The sequence below is a fragment of the Pteropus alecto genome, unplaced genomic scaffold, assembly GCF_000325575.1.
Source record: "Pteropus alecto unplaced genomic scaffold, ASM32557v1 scaffold86, whole genome shotgun sequence".
In the NCBI taxonomy this organism is placed as follows: domain Eukaryota; kingdom Metazoa; phylum Chordata; class Mammalia; order Chiroptera; family Pteropodidae; genus Pteropus; species Pteropus alecto.
In genome coordinates this window covers 11,725,845-11,742,370 of record NW_006442109.1, presented here as the reverse complement: position 1 = coordinate 11,742,370, position 16,526 = coordinate 11,725,845, and the positions used below count along the sequence as shown (strand labels likewise).

The window sequence follows — 16,526 nt, the reverse complement described above, 5'->3', positions numbered from 1 at the left end:
TAACGAGTATCCAGACAATTTTAACACGATAAAAAGGGCTACAAAGGGATAAATAGAAGCACAGAGAGGTAGAGGAGAGCTTCTAGGAGGAAATGACGTTTAAGCTAAAGTCAGAACCCAAAGCAGGAGTTAGTTGGGTAGAATGGGAGAGGTGAGGAGGGAGGGCTCTCTCCTGCAGGCGTGAGACAGCACAGCCCTCTGGAGGAACTTGAAGTCCTGTTTGGCTGAAGCCACAAGTGAAATGAGTAGGACATGTAACAAGAGGTAAAGTTGAAGAGTAATTAGAGGGCAGATGGTGAAGGGATTTTAAACCTGTTCAAGGGTCTGGACTTTATCCTGAGAGGAGTGGAGAGTCACTGGGGATTTTACACACAGAGACTAGTTAGGAGGAGATTAGCAGACAGAATCAGTTGCCTGTTACCTTCACTCTGTGACCTTTACCGTTTGCAGAGTACTTTCCCTTACATCACTATCTGTGGACAGAGATTATTATCTCCATGTTCTAGACAAGGAAGCCAAGGTTCTGAGAGGGTAATTGACTTGATCAATCAAGTAAGTGGTAGAGGAACCAAGACTTGAGCTTCATATTTCAGTTCTGGACCACAGTCTGTCCAAGACAACCTGTTCCTCTCAGAATGGGTCCTGGAGTTTTCCGTAGGACTCAGTACATTAGCACTTAGAATTAGCGGTCACTTCCAGTGGTCTGTCTGTAAGAACTATGTAAACTAACCAGCAAACCCTTGAAAAGTGTGTCGAGTGGAAAGATGAAATCAACCTCTCCCTGGACAGGCCCCAGTAACAGCTAATGCAAACATATATCATGTTGCCTTTTGGCCCTGGGAGGTCAGTAGACTTGTGGTTTCGGGTGTCTCTTGGGCTCTAATCCAGTCCCTTAGGAAGCAATCAAATATATACACAGCAGAATGTGGGCAGGAGGGGACAGCGTTTAATTATGAATCCAGCTCTTTTGTGTAAAGGAAACTAATTATATCAGAAATCTCAGCATTGCCTCTCTCCATGAGGCTGTTGTACGTTGTTGGCTTTAGACTGTAGCATGCTGGGAACAGCTATTCTAATTGTGAGCTTCCTTTGACAAATTGGGTTTAAACCTCATGTTAGCCTGTCTCTCTCTGTGTCTGTCTGTCTCTCTCTCTCTCTCTCTCTCTCTCTCTCTCTTTCTTCTTTCTTTTTCTTTCTCCTTCTTTCTTTCTTTCTTTCTTTCTTTCTTTCTTTCTTTCTTTCTTTCTTTCTTTCTTTCTTTCTTTCTTTCTTTCTTTCTTTCTTTCTTTCTTCTTTCTTTTCTTTCTTTCTCTCTCTCTCTCTCTTTCTTTCTTTTCTTCCTTTTCTTTCTTTTCTTTTCTTTCTTTTTCTTTTTTTTTTTCCAGGGTGAAATTGTCTCTACTCAGGGTTTTGTTTGTAAAGCCCTGGTTGGCAAGAGTTTTCCTCAGAATCACAGTGCATTGTAGACTAGGCTTACACCTGATTTGTTTGCTAACTCTGAGTCGCCAGAGTGCTGTGGTGAGCCAGAAAGCAGAAAGGCCCAAGGAGCTAAACTTGATATAATAAAATCCATCTGCTAAAATTCATGTACTCACCTCATAGGGGACCCCTTGGATCCTCACTTAGCCATTGCATTCTTAATTTGTACTGTGGTCTTTAGTTTCTCTGAGCCCCTAAAAGATTAGGAGCAGGTCTGAGGGGCCTCCCAGAGGCCAGCCACCAACATCCCAGAGGAATAAGTGGTAGTGTGATACCCGGCAATGGCATTCATTTTATCACTTTGGGCGAGTCAATAGTAAATGTCATGGGCTTCCATTTCTTCATGAGCAAAAAGGGAATGTTGTGCTAGGTACACTTGAAAGTCCCTTCCAAAACTGCTCCTAAACGATAACCTATTATGGACTCCCTGACAAAACAGAAAAATTAGACATAAGATCTCAAAATAACATTGTGTAGATTAAAGTACTTGGGCTTTTGAGATAGAATCTCAAATTTGAATCCTGATCTGCTACTTCCTCTTTGAGAGACTTGGGCAAATTATTTAATCATTTTCCTAATTGATAAAAGAAGGATAGTAGCTCCCTTGCAGAATTTTTGTTTTATTGTGAGAATGAAATGCATTATTGTGTATATAATATCTTTGGCACATGGGAGACACAGACAGTGGTGTGTGTGTGTGTGTGTGTGTGTGTGAACTTGTGTGAGTGAACTCCGTCCAGTTAGTTCACTGAGGGTAGGTTCTGACAGCAGTGAGAACCTTGGAATCCCTGGGGGCTTCCTTTTCGTAACACTTTTCATGATAAGAGCTAACATTTATTGAGTGCTTACTATATACCAGGTACAGTTCTAGGCATTTTATATGAATAACATTTTTCATGGATTGACCCATTCTCACAACAACTTCTTAAATGCGTTCTGTTATTTCCATTTTCCTAATGAGATAATTGAGGCACAGAATGGTTGAAAAACTTCTCAAGGTCACACAGCTACTAAGTGGTAGAACCAACCCAAATTTGAATCCAAGCAGTCTGGCTCCAGAGTGTATGTTTTTAACCACTATGCTGTTCTGTCCCAACAGTGACTCAGAACGAGAGAGAGAGAGAGAGAGAGAGAGAGAGAGAGAGAATATGAATGAACATGAGTTATTTTTAAGGAGATGATGTGCTGCAAGGTGAACTGTGGTAGCACTCTTTAATGGTGATGTCACCAACTTCTTTAACCTCCTTGGTCCCAGTCCCCTCCTGCAGGAGATTGTTGCAAGGCGGTTTAAATGAAGCACTGTAATAAAACTTTTAGCACAGGGCCTAGCACACAGGCTCAGTAAATTGTGAAGAGTTTTTTTTTCTTTCCTGGTAACTTGTTAGAACGAGTTCCATAAAATAATATGAACAGGCACATCTTGGTTAATACAGTGTGCTTCAGTTTTCTATAAAATTAATTCTTAAGATTTAAGACCACGTGCATTTTACAAAGCTAGAATGAGAAATACTTGTATAAATTCATTCTCTGAGTGAAGGTGATTGTTCCTGGCCTCCCCTGGCATAAGGAAGTATCCAAGAGCAGCCCTTGACCTCGGGTGCAGAATGTCAGTGTAATGTAAGGAGCAAGTTTGTTGCAGCCTTCCAGTTGCTGCAAACTCTCAGGGCATCTTGAATTCCTACTTCGAGTGAAAACAAAACAAAAACCAAATCAGTGTAGAATGCCCTGTCTAGAAAGGACAAATGTTTCAATTAAAATATTCCAGCCCAAAGTCCTCTGTTAGGGCCCTGAATTTTAAGTGCAGTGGAGTTTCTGAGTTTTGTCCCCTGAATTTTAATGAGTTTGTTTGCATACATGAATTTGAACAATACATTAAATCTTGAAACACCATAGCAGGTTTTAATGGAGTAAATTACCCAACTTGAAAGTTTATAGGCTTTTCTTTACCTAATAATCAAGACGATGATACTTTAATCTCCAAAAATCATTAATCATATTTTCATAATATACATGCTATTTCTTTTTAATCATTAAACTGTCTCATCAAGAGAATTAGGGAAATAAATGTCAGTATGAGCATAAAGCACATGAGTGTAAAGCACAGTTTTTCTCTTTTAACACTTCTAAATTGTGCTATTTAGTAGATGACAATGATTATGCACATAGTATGATGATTTATGTACATAGTAGGTATAAATCTGAAGTTGGGTTTGGTTTTGTACAGTACTAGTTTTGGACCAGGGAAGGTGAGATGAGATCCTTTTCACTAGTTTAAAAATGTTTTTTAACATTAAATATATATATATATATATATACACACAAGGCTGGTACGAGAGATAATATGGATGAGATCCTGAAGGCCTCAAGGGCCAGTGTAAGAAAGATAGTTTTTATTCTGCTTGTAGTTGAAAGGACATATGCAGGGAAGTGACACATTTTATTTATAATTTTAAAAGTTGCAGTGGTTTTAAGAGAGTTCATTTTGGGGATTAATGGCACTGAAACACTATGTCACAGAACTCTGGTCCATTCCCCAAAATTATGTTGCATCCAGAAAAGTATCTCGTTAAAAATGTTCACGTGGCCAGAGTCTTGCCTTCTAATGAAGCACAAAGATTGTGATGGTGGGTTCAGTTAATGCTCCAAGCAATGCAATGTGCCAAAATGGTGGAAAGAGCAGAAGCTTTCAGGATATCACATCTGATTGTTGACCTTCTGGAAGACAGGAACCATGGCTTGCCTCTTCAGAGCTCATTTATCTTGATGCTCGGGCACACAATATCTCTTTGTGGAATAAATGAACTAACACCATATATTTTCTTCTGAGGAATGGATTTTGGGTTCCTTCAATAGTGATATCTCATCCATTAGCATATATATAAGCTTCAAAGGATGTGTAATTATCACCTGTTATTGCTTATGGTCTTTTTCTAGATGTGAGGGTGATAAAGTCAACCTGTTTCTCTTTTACCCAGAGTATTCGTCTATAGTAACAAATGCCTAACTATGTATAGTGCCAAATGGGTACTAGACTTATGGGGGATCGCAAATTACATAAATGTCTAACCACTATGCTATACACCTGAAACTAATATAAAATAATATTGAATGTCAACTGTAATTGGAAAAAAAAAATACCTTCTAACTTCTTTTATGCCCAGGCATGAATGCATAATTTCTGGGGCATGGAAGGCCCTCAGTAATAGTTTGTCGATTGACTGTATACTTGACAGTCAGTGGTACTCTCTTCAAGTCCAGCTGTTCATGTCTCACTCACATCACAGCAAATGACTCCCCTCTGCACCTGTTTTCTAGAAAAGACCCCACGACCCCCTAAACACCAGCTTCCTCAGCATTCTTTTTTACTATCTCTAATTTTGGGTATTTTCACTTTCCCTTCTCTCCAGGGAGCCAGTGCTGACCTGTTGGTTGATGTTCTCCGGGGACCTGGGCCTGGCAGTTTCCCCCTCCTCTCTTACATCTTCTTTCTTCTCTTTCTTTGCTGGTCCTTTCTGCTCTGCTTTCAATCCTGTTGAAATAATCCCCATTCGAATAAGGAGATCCCTAAAATTTACTACTTCCTCAAGTCATCTGTCTCCCCATTTCCTTTGTTTAACTTTTTGAAAGAGAAGTCTTGTCACCCGTAGTTTTCTACCATCTCCTTACACTTTAACCCCTTAAAATCCTGCTCTGCCTTCTTAAACACTGTACGCAGGTCATCAGGTCCTCCTCATTGAACGGACTAGTGGCCCTTTCTCAGTCCTCATCCCCCCTAGGCTCTCAGCAGCGGTTGGCACTGTTTATTGTTTGCTCCTTGAAACTCATTCCACCACCAGCTTCCAGGAATTGTCTGCTCTGATTTGCTTCCTAATCTTCTAAATTTGCCTTCTGTTTCCAATGGTAGTCTCATTTTGCCTTTTAATTGAAGTCATTTTCCAAGTATCTGTTTTCTGTTTTTTTCCTTTTCTCTCTTTTGGAAATTAGGCGCTTTGATACAATTTGTCATCACACCCATCTGTGTGATTACTGCATTAGTGCCTATCTCCCCTGCTAGATTGCAACTCCATGAGCACGGGTACCAGATATGTCATTCTTCATTGTATTTTAGCACTTAGTACAGTGCCTGGCATGTACTAAGAGTTCAGAAATCCCCAAGTGACGAAAGAAGTAAGCTTGCCCCCGCCTCCAAGCACCCTTTCATGTGTGACTCCTTAACTTTCAGTTTCATTCTATCCCTAGCCTTTCCCAAACTACGGCCCTGCATGTACCACCCCAAAATAATTTCATTTCTCCATCTTATCTAGTACCCTTTAATGAATTTTCATATGTCTGTTAACACTACCGTCACTTAAAAAAATTAATCTAGGTTCAAAACCCGGATGTCATCATTGACTCTGTCTTTTTTCTCAAATCCTACATATAATTTGTTGCCAAGGCCTTTCCATTCTTCTGTCACTCTAATTTAGGCCCTCAACAACTCTCACCTGGTCTTTGCAATAGCCTCCTAGGTGGCCTGAGCACTTCCAGTCTCATTTGGGCATCACTCCCCACATTCTGTCCTATAAAATTATTTGTAGAGCACAGCTCTGATTATATAGCATATTGATTCCTTACCCCTCCCCTTAAAAGTCTTATTTTTCGCTTTGCCTAGTTAAATATACCTTCCTCAGTCTACCATTCCAAACTCCCTACCATGTAGCTTTAGCTGTATTTCCTTCTGCTCCTTACAGGAGTCCTAGACACTAACCCAGGGACTCATATAAACAGGCGGGCTGTGGCCAAGGTTTCACCTGACCAGAGTAAGGTTACCAGCTGCCTTTTCATGAGAAGGAATGCCATTTTTAAGTTTCTGAGATGAATCTGCTTCTTACATTTTTTAGAATTAAAATGCTGCTTATAAAATGATTGCGATTATTTAGCTCACTATCATTTGCCAAAAAAAAAAAAAAAAAAAGTTGAAATAGAATTTTTGTTGTTACATTTCTCTAAGAGAGAAAAGGTAGCACAGCTTTCTGCCCAACCAAATTTTATGGAATATACAGTTCCTAGCTTAGTATATTTCTTCTTTTATATTCGTTCATTCTCTTTACCACAACAACCTTTTTGTTTGTTTCTGGAAATTTTACTAATTCACAGAATTTAAAACACACTTTGTTTGCCTGTTGACATCCTGCCTTTCCTTCCTGATACTCCTCAGATATTACTTTCTTTGCGGTGCCACATAAGAGCTTTCTTCTTGTCCTCTCCCCCCATCAAAAGATGCTTTCTCTTTTCTCAGTGGTACTTTGAACCCTGCAGTAGTTTGGACTTTTGCGTGGCAATTCCTGTGATCTTCCTGTGTTAGAAGTAGAACTGTCTTTTTCCTTCTCCAGCTACCCAACTCCTCCCCATTTCTTTGATCACTTTCTTTAGGACAGAGGCTTGTTTTATCTTTGTGTTCTTTTCATTGCAAAACGTTGTACTTGGCACATGTTTGGTGCTAGAAAAAAAATGTCGAACTGAAATTTCAGGGTGATATTGATGAAATAATTTGATTAACTAAGCTCTCATCTTTGGGGAAGGAGTCTTTTAAAAGGTACTCACTTAGATTTTTTTCTGAGGATACTGAAATTAGACTTAAAATTGTTTACTAAAACATGTTAAGAATGATTGCCCATTTATCTTTTAAAGATAACATAATCTTGGACTGCAACTCTAGATAATCTCAGTAAGGGATTTAAGGTCTTCTGTGGTTGAGGTGGTTAAACTGAAAAATTACGCATTTCATTTGACATTCTCCTTTGAAACTTTTGTCAAAAAGCGATTTCATTTTGACAGAGGAGGTCTTGAAAATCTCCCCCCCGCCCCTCCCCCCACCCCGAGGTGATAGGCTATAATTTCTTTGCCTCTGGGCCCTTCTCTAGAGCTGTCAGCACCCTGTGAACATCGGCTTGATCTAGAAAAAGAGGCTTTCTCTACATCTATGAGAAAGCCATCTTTGAGTTATATACAGCCTGTCATTTCCATTCTTTTTAAAAATTAAAAATTAAAAAAAAAAAAGAATTTAGTTTTTTTCTTGCCGCTTTGTCTACCTCTAGCCTCTCCCCCAAAATCTTTTTTCCTGAGTTTGAATTGTGCAAAAGAAAACCTGAATGGGGACAGGTAGTACCACAGCTAGGCCTCCGAGTATAAACTTTCCTTCAGTACTTTTTACCTTTAAATTCCTGACCTGTGGTGGAGCTATTTTTCAACTTTTTCCACTGAAGTGCTGTGATTATTTTGGACTTGGGGAAAATGGCAAGGTTTCTGACGTGAAAGACCCTAAATGGAAAAGAAAGTGTGCTACTACCTTTTCTATCTTACCTTTTCTGTTGAAAAAAAAAAAAGGGTGGTGGGGGAGGGTAGTGAGTAGTGTGGCAGTAGTGGCTGCTGCAACTATGGGCAGTGACCAATGGGCCAGTTCTTAACCTTTTCTACACTGCAGGCTGATTTTGTGTTATGAGTGACTGGTATTTAAATAAAAAATGAGAAATTGAATTGTCTCTCGATGAGAATGAAAGTGTAACATCATACACAGGCATTTTCTAGCAGCATACTAATAATACTGTGTGGTATGGTTCTAATTAGCTTTGCAAAAACAGGCTTTTTAACCTGAGAAAAAAGTTCTTTTGCCAAATGATGCCACTACACAATGACTCATTGAAGCCTTTGCAATATTGAAAGATAAAAGCAGGAAAAGAGTTTGGGGGAGGATTCTGAGGTTGGTTTGAGATGTATGTTTTATCTGCAAAAGCTCAAATGAAAGTGAGTAATCAACTCTGCTTTCATTGGCTTATGCGTTTTGCATTAAAATCTCTTGGCTTCTCTGGCCTAACTTTTCTTTTTTGACAGGGTAACAAATAATAACAATATCTATTGGAAATCAGAAGTATAGGAATTACTGAGATTACAAGGAAATGTTTCACAGATGTTCCCAAAACTATAGCCAAGTTGAGTGAATTCTTGCTCCTTTACATGTTGGGAGGTTGGGAGATTATTGTGTCACTTCCTGGGATATAACTGCTCTGCTCCAGGCTGAATACACTCACTGTATCTCTCATTGACAAACTTATTTAACCCTATTATACCTTAACTATGATGGCCATTTAAAAAGGAAAGAATGTTTAAGACTTTAGAGAGAGCCTTGGTTTGAAATTTTCTTTATAAAGTTTCTTGGTACTTCCTTTAAATACATCTTGTTAAAAGTAAAAATGAGTGTGGTAGAGTTCAAAATTAATCTCCAGTTAAATCCAGTTACGCTTTTGGTGGGTTTTTGTTTTGTTTTTGCCAGTCACCACATTTTTCTTAGTATTAATTGCCTCGTATTGACTGACCAGCGAGCACATATCCATCAGATCCGAAGGTGAAATGCTCCTAGTTGGTTGCTCAACTCAGAGCCCTGTCTTCTTAGCACAATGCATTGTGATCCTACCTCTGAGTTGGTGTAGTTGGTGTAGAAACATTCTTGGTACATAACAAGGAGAACATGCTAAACGAGTTCATAGCAAAAAAACAAACAGCAACAAAAACTTGATATCCAGGTTGTCATTGCAAAGGTCACTGTATTTATCATTTTTAAACATCCGGGGTCGTGAGATAAAGTTTCTGAGAGAGAGATTTCACTAGCACATTTTCTGTTTCAGTTTATGTTCAGCTGTGACTCATGTTTATTCTAGTCCAACCCCATTTTGCTTGGAAATTTTTTTGTACTAGAAAATGTCACTTTCAACTAAGGAAGGGGAAATTCTGATTGAGGATCAGAAGAGTTGAGATATTGTAGTGATAATTTGGTATCACTTTTGACTCAGGAAAAAAATAGAGAATCCTTACAAAGAAAAGTGTTGTAAAGTACAAAGTGATTCTTATAAACAGACAGGGGAAAGGAAATGTCGCCTCTGAACTTTACTGTCGGAAGGAAGGTGGGTGATCAGGGAAATTATTATAAAATTCTCATACGTGGTGGGGAGATAGCCCCTGGACTTTCCCACATGTTTCCCTATTCACTAAAACAACTCTAGTGAATTACCTCACGATTGGTGTATGAATAGAAAGAAAGACACTACAACTCCAACTTGATCTTGAAAGGCCCATCTTCATTTATAATCATCCACAGATGTCTGTATGTGATTATATATTCCCATAGCGAGGGAATGATAAATATAAATGAGAACCATGATATAATTTTGCCTTGCTTGCTTGCATATTTTCAGAATATAATTAAAAGCACATGCCACTGTCAGTAGTTAACTGTGAGGTTTGTGTTAGGTTTTTATAAGACTTTGGCAGAAACCAAAAGCATGTTTTAGTGTCTTAAATCTTCCCTTTCTCCCTCCCTCTCTTCTTCTCTCCCTCCCTCCTTTTTCTTCCTCGCCTCCCCTTTGGAATCAAAAGGAAACTCTCTAGGTTCTGACTAATCTCTTCAAAACTAGGGACAATTTCAGCCTGTACACATTTATTTTCATTTTTCTGCTTCCTAGCTGGTTCCTGAAATTATAGCTAAGTTATGCTAGTTAATTGCTTTTTGACTTATTTCTTCAAATACAGTCTCATGAGGATAAATGTCTTCTAGGCACTGTTTCACTAAACTCTGGTGAATATGTATGGAGGTGGCATGTGGGAAGGGAGCCAGAGAGTAGGTTAGGGGAGCAATCATAATATGATTTAGGTCAGTGGATTGGTGCTTAGTAAATCATGGTCCTCCAAATAGTTCCAAATGCCCAGAAACGCCACTGTAGTGTCTGAAGAATTTCTTGTTCATTTAATCATTCTGCTTATACTTAAAACTGTAATGTGTGCCTCTTAAATTCAGTAGACTACAGCAGCTTTCATATTAAAAATAATAGTAAAAGCTTAAGTTGTACATGTAAGTTATAATTCGACACTTAAAAAAAAAAGTCTTCTTCTGGTTAAGGGGAATTTTTACTTGAGTTCTTTCCAGCTGCTTTTCTTTATGAATATGGAAACTTAAAATGGGTACATTCTGTCTTCCAAATAGCATTCTACATTTTCCATTTATTCCTCTCATGTCCGTTATGAAGAACAAAGTAGCTTCCTTCTCTCCACCAACTTTGTAAAATATAGAAATTCCAGTGCTTAAAAATTCAAATTGGTCATTCTTTTCCAGGTATTACAGTGTAGGAGGTAAAGGATCTGTCTTAATGCAATTATTCAAGAGCTTAATTTCAGTTTGAAAAAAATTCTGCAGTGGTTTTGAATTCCTTGAAAAAATGGGTGTGCTCGATTTCTAACAGTTTACATAGCTTGTGCCTCTGACAATGGATGTGACGAGCGTGGGGTCTCCTGCCTCCAATTTCAGCAAGTTCATTTCTCTTATGTAACCCTTGAGGTGTGAGTTTCTGCTTTAGAATGTTCAGTTTTCTGTTTTTTTCCTCCTAATTTAAAAACTGCATATAGCGGTTTTTGTTTTTGTTTTTTAAGGAAATATTTTCTATGGAATACATATATAGTATTTATATTTGTTCTCCTTTATTAAGGTCTTTAAAACTGATATGATATCTAGAGCTCTTATGTCCTCATACCTTCCACCCCATTGTCATAGAATCAAGTGTCTGCAATTTGTATAGGAGTCTGAGCCCCTTTGCCATACCAAACACTGCAGATACCTTCTGTTGTTTGTGACCAAAGACTGTGTTTGCCCCAAAGCACCAATTGGGGCCCAGGGGATCTGGAAGTTGAAGGGCCCCCAGTCCCAGGGCCCTTCCTTTCTCATACCCATCTTTCCTCCAATATCTGATTTAGACTTTTGCCTTCCTCCATCTGGACCTCAGTTTCCTCTTGTGTAAAACAGGGAGAATAGTTCCCCTGCAGGCTTATAATGAGATTAGTGATAAGGTATATTAAGTACCTAGCACATTGCTTGGCACTAAGTGGGCTCTTGAGAAGTGATAGCTATTTTTATTAATGATGGCCTATCCCATTATAGCTGTCAGCATCATCTGTTGAGGGGGTGAGGGGTCTCAGAAGAGTATCTTGAGGGTAATATTTGATTCCATTATACAGAGTTATCTGATCTTATACAGAATTTGGCTACATTTTGTTCTCTGATACAATTTGTGCTCTAGCCATTCTGGACTGATTTTAGCTTAGAGTCCTTGATTTTGCAAGCAATTATTCCCTCATTCGAAAGGTATAGTCTCATTTCATTCATTTGAAATAAGATTAGTTAACAAACCAAGTCGAACTCTCCTGTCCTTTTGTGATAGCCTTTTTCTCTTTTGCTTCTTGGTCTTAGGCAAATCAGGTAATGAATAGAGGGAGCAGAACCTCTGGCAATGTCATGCTCAAAAAATTGGGCATGTTGTCCAGACAGTATTTCCACGATTAGAATTCTCCATTTTCTCCTTTAAGTCTTAGCCCCCCTGCTCCTTTCTGTTACTTTACCCACAAAACAGAAATACAGACACACATATTTTTTAATGGCTTCTTAAACTTAACAGATATTTTAGTGCTTACTGTATGCAAGGCCCTGAAGTTGTCATTTTTCCCTCATTCTCATTAAAAAGTAAAGATAGTGTGGCCTTTTTTTTTTATCAGAAATGAGTTTTTTAAAAAGAAAGACAAACCATGTGACCTTTGGTTGACTTCCAGAATGTTCTTTAGGCCAATGTTTTTCAGTGTGGATTGCAACCCATTTTGGGTCATGAAGTCAATTTCGTGTGTCCAGATCAACTTTTTTTTTTTTTTTAATGGAGAGGAAGAGAATAGACCAGAACCTAAGAGAACAGAAAAGAAAGTACAGAATTCATTGCATGTACTGAGAGTAAGGGACAAGTGCTATTTTTTTTTGAAACTTTTGTTTCAGTTATATAAGTATGTACATATGTGTAATGTGCTGTGATATAAAAAGTATTTTTTAAATGTGGATCAAAAAAGCTAGAAAACTACTGCTGTGTCTGGATTTGCTACTAAAGACATAAAAAAAAATCTTTTTTAAAAACCAATTCTATGGAGGCTGTATTTAATTGGACAAATCTCTTTTTTTCTGTGGAAGAAAACTGAACCTTTTAACTGGCAGGCCTTTGTTGATGGAGGGCATCTGCCGCTGGTTTGACTTGGCTATCTTTGGGCGTAATGAGCCTATTGTCCCTCTGTTTTTTTGGTTTTCTGTTTTTTTCTCTCTCTGAGTGGACCCTGGAAGCCATTCTAATTGTTGGAGCAATGACAGAAGTTCCCACCCAGCAGAGACATCTGCAACATACGGTTTTGCGATAATTGCCAAAATTTTAAGAAAATTACGCTTTCTGAAGAAAGTAGAACTCTCTAACCAACATGAAATACGCAATTCTTTTTCTCTCTAGTGGTAGCACTTACATTGATCCTCCTAATATAATTACAGAATTGGTATTTATTTCATTGTGTGTGGAGTTTTAAAAATTACCGAGACTCCTAAGCCTATCTAAATTAACATGCGATTTTAAGGATTAGATTTAAGACAATGGTAACAGAAACTTTAATTCAGTTCTGTGTCTCTATAAGAGACTACTCTGTTGTCTTTTCTCCATTCTAAAATAAAAGACATCTCTTTTATGTGTGCCTAATACTGTGTTTTCTAATTTGTTCTTTTCTCAATAATTTAAATATTTTAGTGTTTGTGTGCTGCTTTTTTCTTTTTCTTTTGCATTTGTCGCCTAAAGTTATCCAAATATGTAACTTAATTTGTCAGTCATTAAGATGCATCATTGCAGCAGGATCAGTTTGAAGATGCATGAATCTGATTGTATTCAGAAGTAATTAATCAATGTCAGTAATGTTCACTGCTGCCTGTGATAAACAGGAGTTTCCAAAGAAAGTGCTGTAGGTAAAAGATGAGGCTTCTGCTTCTAAAGGACTTATCTTTCATTCATTCCTTTAAAGATTATTGAGCACTTACTCAATCACCTGCAAACTGCTAGATTCGCTGCCTAAGTCAAATTGAAAAGGCAAAACATATGAAATAGGAATAGTTAAACGCCATGTCTAATGATATTTGCTAATTTCTGCAGGAACTTAGGGTAGAAAGTGAGCAGAGTCGACTTACTGAAATTTCTGGAAGACAGGGGAAGTAGAGTTACTGAGTTTTGAACCATTGTCAGGATTCCAGTGGGAAGGATGGAGTATATTCCAGATAGTGGGGGAATGTTGAAAAATGCTTAGAGGCAGGGGATTTCAGAGTGGAACATGAAGGTGGCATTTCCGAGGGTGCGCACTGAGGAATTGTGAAAAGTAGGGTTGGATATGTTGGGTGGGGCCATGTATTTTAAGATGGGTAATTGTAGAGCTCAATAAGCTAAAAAGATACCCCATATCCTGTGGGTGCTTCCAGTTTACTTTGGGACAGGGGAGGGATTACTAACGATGCTGTACTGCGAGTACAGTGATGGAAGTGTAAGCAAAAAGCTTGAAGTCATCATGTCAGTGGCCACCCTTCAGCTATATTGACACCGCTCTGGCTTAGGGCTTGGCAACACTGCTGACTCAGTGACAAACTTCCTTTTTGGAACGCCTGGCTCCTGACTTGCCAGCATATGACACTCCCAGTTCACCAGGTCATCCTGTCCCAAACTGCCCAGTTGATTATGAAGCTGTAAGATAGTAATGGCCAGGGCTACTTTCTGCCTCCACCAGGGATCTTGCCACATTCAAGACCAGGGCATGTTTGGGGATCAGTATGGACACTTGCCCTCTGCCCCAGGTTCACAGATTAATGGTGGAAATGTTTTCCTCAAAGCAATTATTGAAAATAATTATTAATATTATTTCACATTTGATTCTTCATTTATCTGATTTTTCTGTCTGCTTGTTTATTTATCTACTTGATGTTGTTCATGGCAGTATCTACCAGTCAGCTTTTGCTGTTACCCAGCCCCCAAATATCGGCTTCCAACAGTGACACATGTTTAATTCTTGCAGCTAAGAGTTCATTGTGCCCTTAGTCAGTTTTCCCTCAGATTTACTCTTCCCTCTTCCTCTGCCCAGGCTCCCGGGTCAGGTGGCTACAGACTGGGTTCAGCCATTTAGAGATACTGGCAGGAGATTGGAGGGGAGAAGAGGAGAAACCAAAATATTTCTCCTTCTCCCTTTTTGCCTTGGGTGGCTTCTCTGGGACTCTGGCTCCCACTGGACAGACCCACCATGTTTCCACCCTCTCGTCAGGTGACTCTAGGCCTTCAGCTCTAGTGACACCAACTCCTTCTTTTGTGTCTCTGGCTTAGGGGTGGTAGTAGCTTCCTGCTGTTGCTAAACCTTTTACTATCTCCTATTGGCTCTCAGCAGCCTCATGGCTGTGTAATTTAATTCCTTGTATTAAATTTCTCTGTTGTAAATGCTTGAAGTGGTTTCTTTTTCCTGATGAGACCCTGACTGATACACTGTTCCAAAAAAGAAATTTTCTTTTGTCTTATATGTTGTTTTTTCCTGTGGTACCACCTCAGAAATGGTATAAAACAACCCATTTTATTATCCCACAAAATGTCTCCTTATGAGGCAGTGTGATATAGTAAAAAGAGAATTGGGTTTGGAGCCCCAGTGATGTCATGCAACAGTCTACCAGCTGATCATATTTTAATTTTTATGAGTATTTGTAGTTATTTCCAGTATTGTTTCATTCTCATAAACTCAGAATTGGAAGATGCAACTATGATTAGATAGAGAAAAGTTATATAAAGCATTTATCTCATGTTCAAAGAAATTTATATGTATTTAAAAGGTATCGTCCAAATGGCCAAGAAGTGCATTTGACCGCTGCTGATACCCTATATATCCCAAATGTTTTAGGTTCTTCCTAGCTTTCCTATAGAACCAAGAGCATGTTCCCTGGGGCAGCATGAATGTCACAATCCCTGTCTTGCAGGCTAACACAGGGTGGATTTCAGTCATAAAAGTCTCTTATCCCTTCACCTGAACTTCTCTTGTTTTGGTCCTTGCCCTGGCAGATTTACTTTGGTTCAAAACAGACTTGCAGTGATGGAGTCTTTTCCAGTTTGAAAGATTCCAGTGATCAAATCTATTTCAAATTAATCTAGAATAAGAATTTTTATGGACTGGCTATGCTAAGCATACTCAGAAGGCTCAAAGAACTAATGCCTAATATTTGGGTCCACCCAGAGTGGACCCATTCTCTTTTCATGATCTGGAGATGACCTAGAGCTAGGTTCAGTTTTCTGTGTTCTGTTGGAAACTGGTTTCTCACAAATTCTTTGTAATCTGAGTTAGTAACTCCAGGGAGAACTCTATAAGGAGATTCCCCTGTTAATGCCACTTGAGTCACAGAATTCTCCGCAGCAAAGTGTATAGCCCAATGAAGGGAGCTAGGCGGACATGAGTAAATATCCCAGCTCTGCCGCTTGCTAGCTTGTCACTATGGACAAGTTTCTTAACCTCTTGGAGCCTCAGGTTCTATATTGGTGAAATGGGGAGTAATGATAGCTATTTCCTAGGATTATACCTGGCACATAGTAGGTGCAACATAAATGGTAGCTCCTTAATAAAATTTCATCATGTTCATCAGACAAAAGACTTTGGAGTCTTGGACTCAAGACTGCAACTGAGCTGCAGAGGTTTGCTGCGCTCCCTGGCCTTTGCTCATAACTTAGAACTGACAGAGTTTTTAATATGACTGTTCTTTGTAAGTGGTCATATTTTCAAAGCTCTTAGAGTTCAGAGAAAATTTCAAACTTGACCAAGACTATAGTTTATATACTGGAGTGCTGGGATGGAATGTGAAGGTATGCTATAGTACTTTTTTTTTTTGAAACTGTCTTAAATATTAAGCCAAATTGGCTTCTCAACAACGATAAAAAATTTGCTATTACCATTTTGCCATTTGTGATAGATAGATGCCCCTTGTTTACTCTCAGCAAGATAATTAATGATATGCTTACTTGTGAAAATGATGGAATTAAAGCAGGCAGTTTCATATCTTAGGAAATCATGTTTTCTGTTGGTTCATCATCTGTAGTTACTTCCTGCTCCTGAATAGCAGGCCTTAGACTGTTATCTTAACAAAAGACATAAGTATGGTGTAAGATTTT

General features: G+C 38.7%; 1 protein-coding gene across 1 annotated transcript in view; it reads left to right on the top strand.

Moving 5' to 3' along the window:
- Nucleotides 1-16,526, top strand: part of RAB8B (RAB8B, member RAS oncogene family) — a 57,126-nt gene that overhangs the window by 10,237 nt on the left and 30,363 nt on the right. The gene's annotated exons all lie outside the window — the stretch shown is intronic.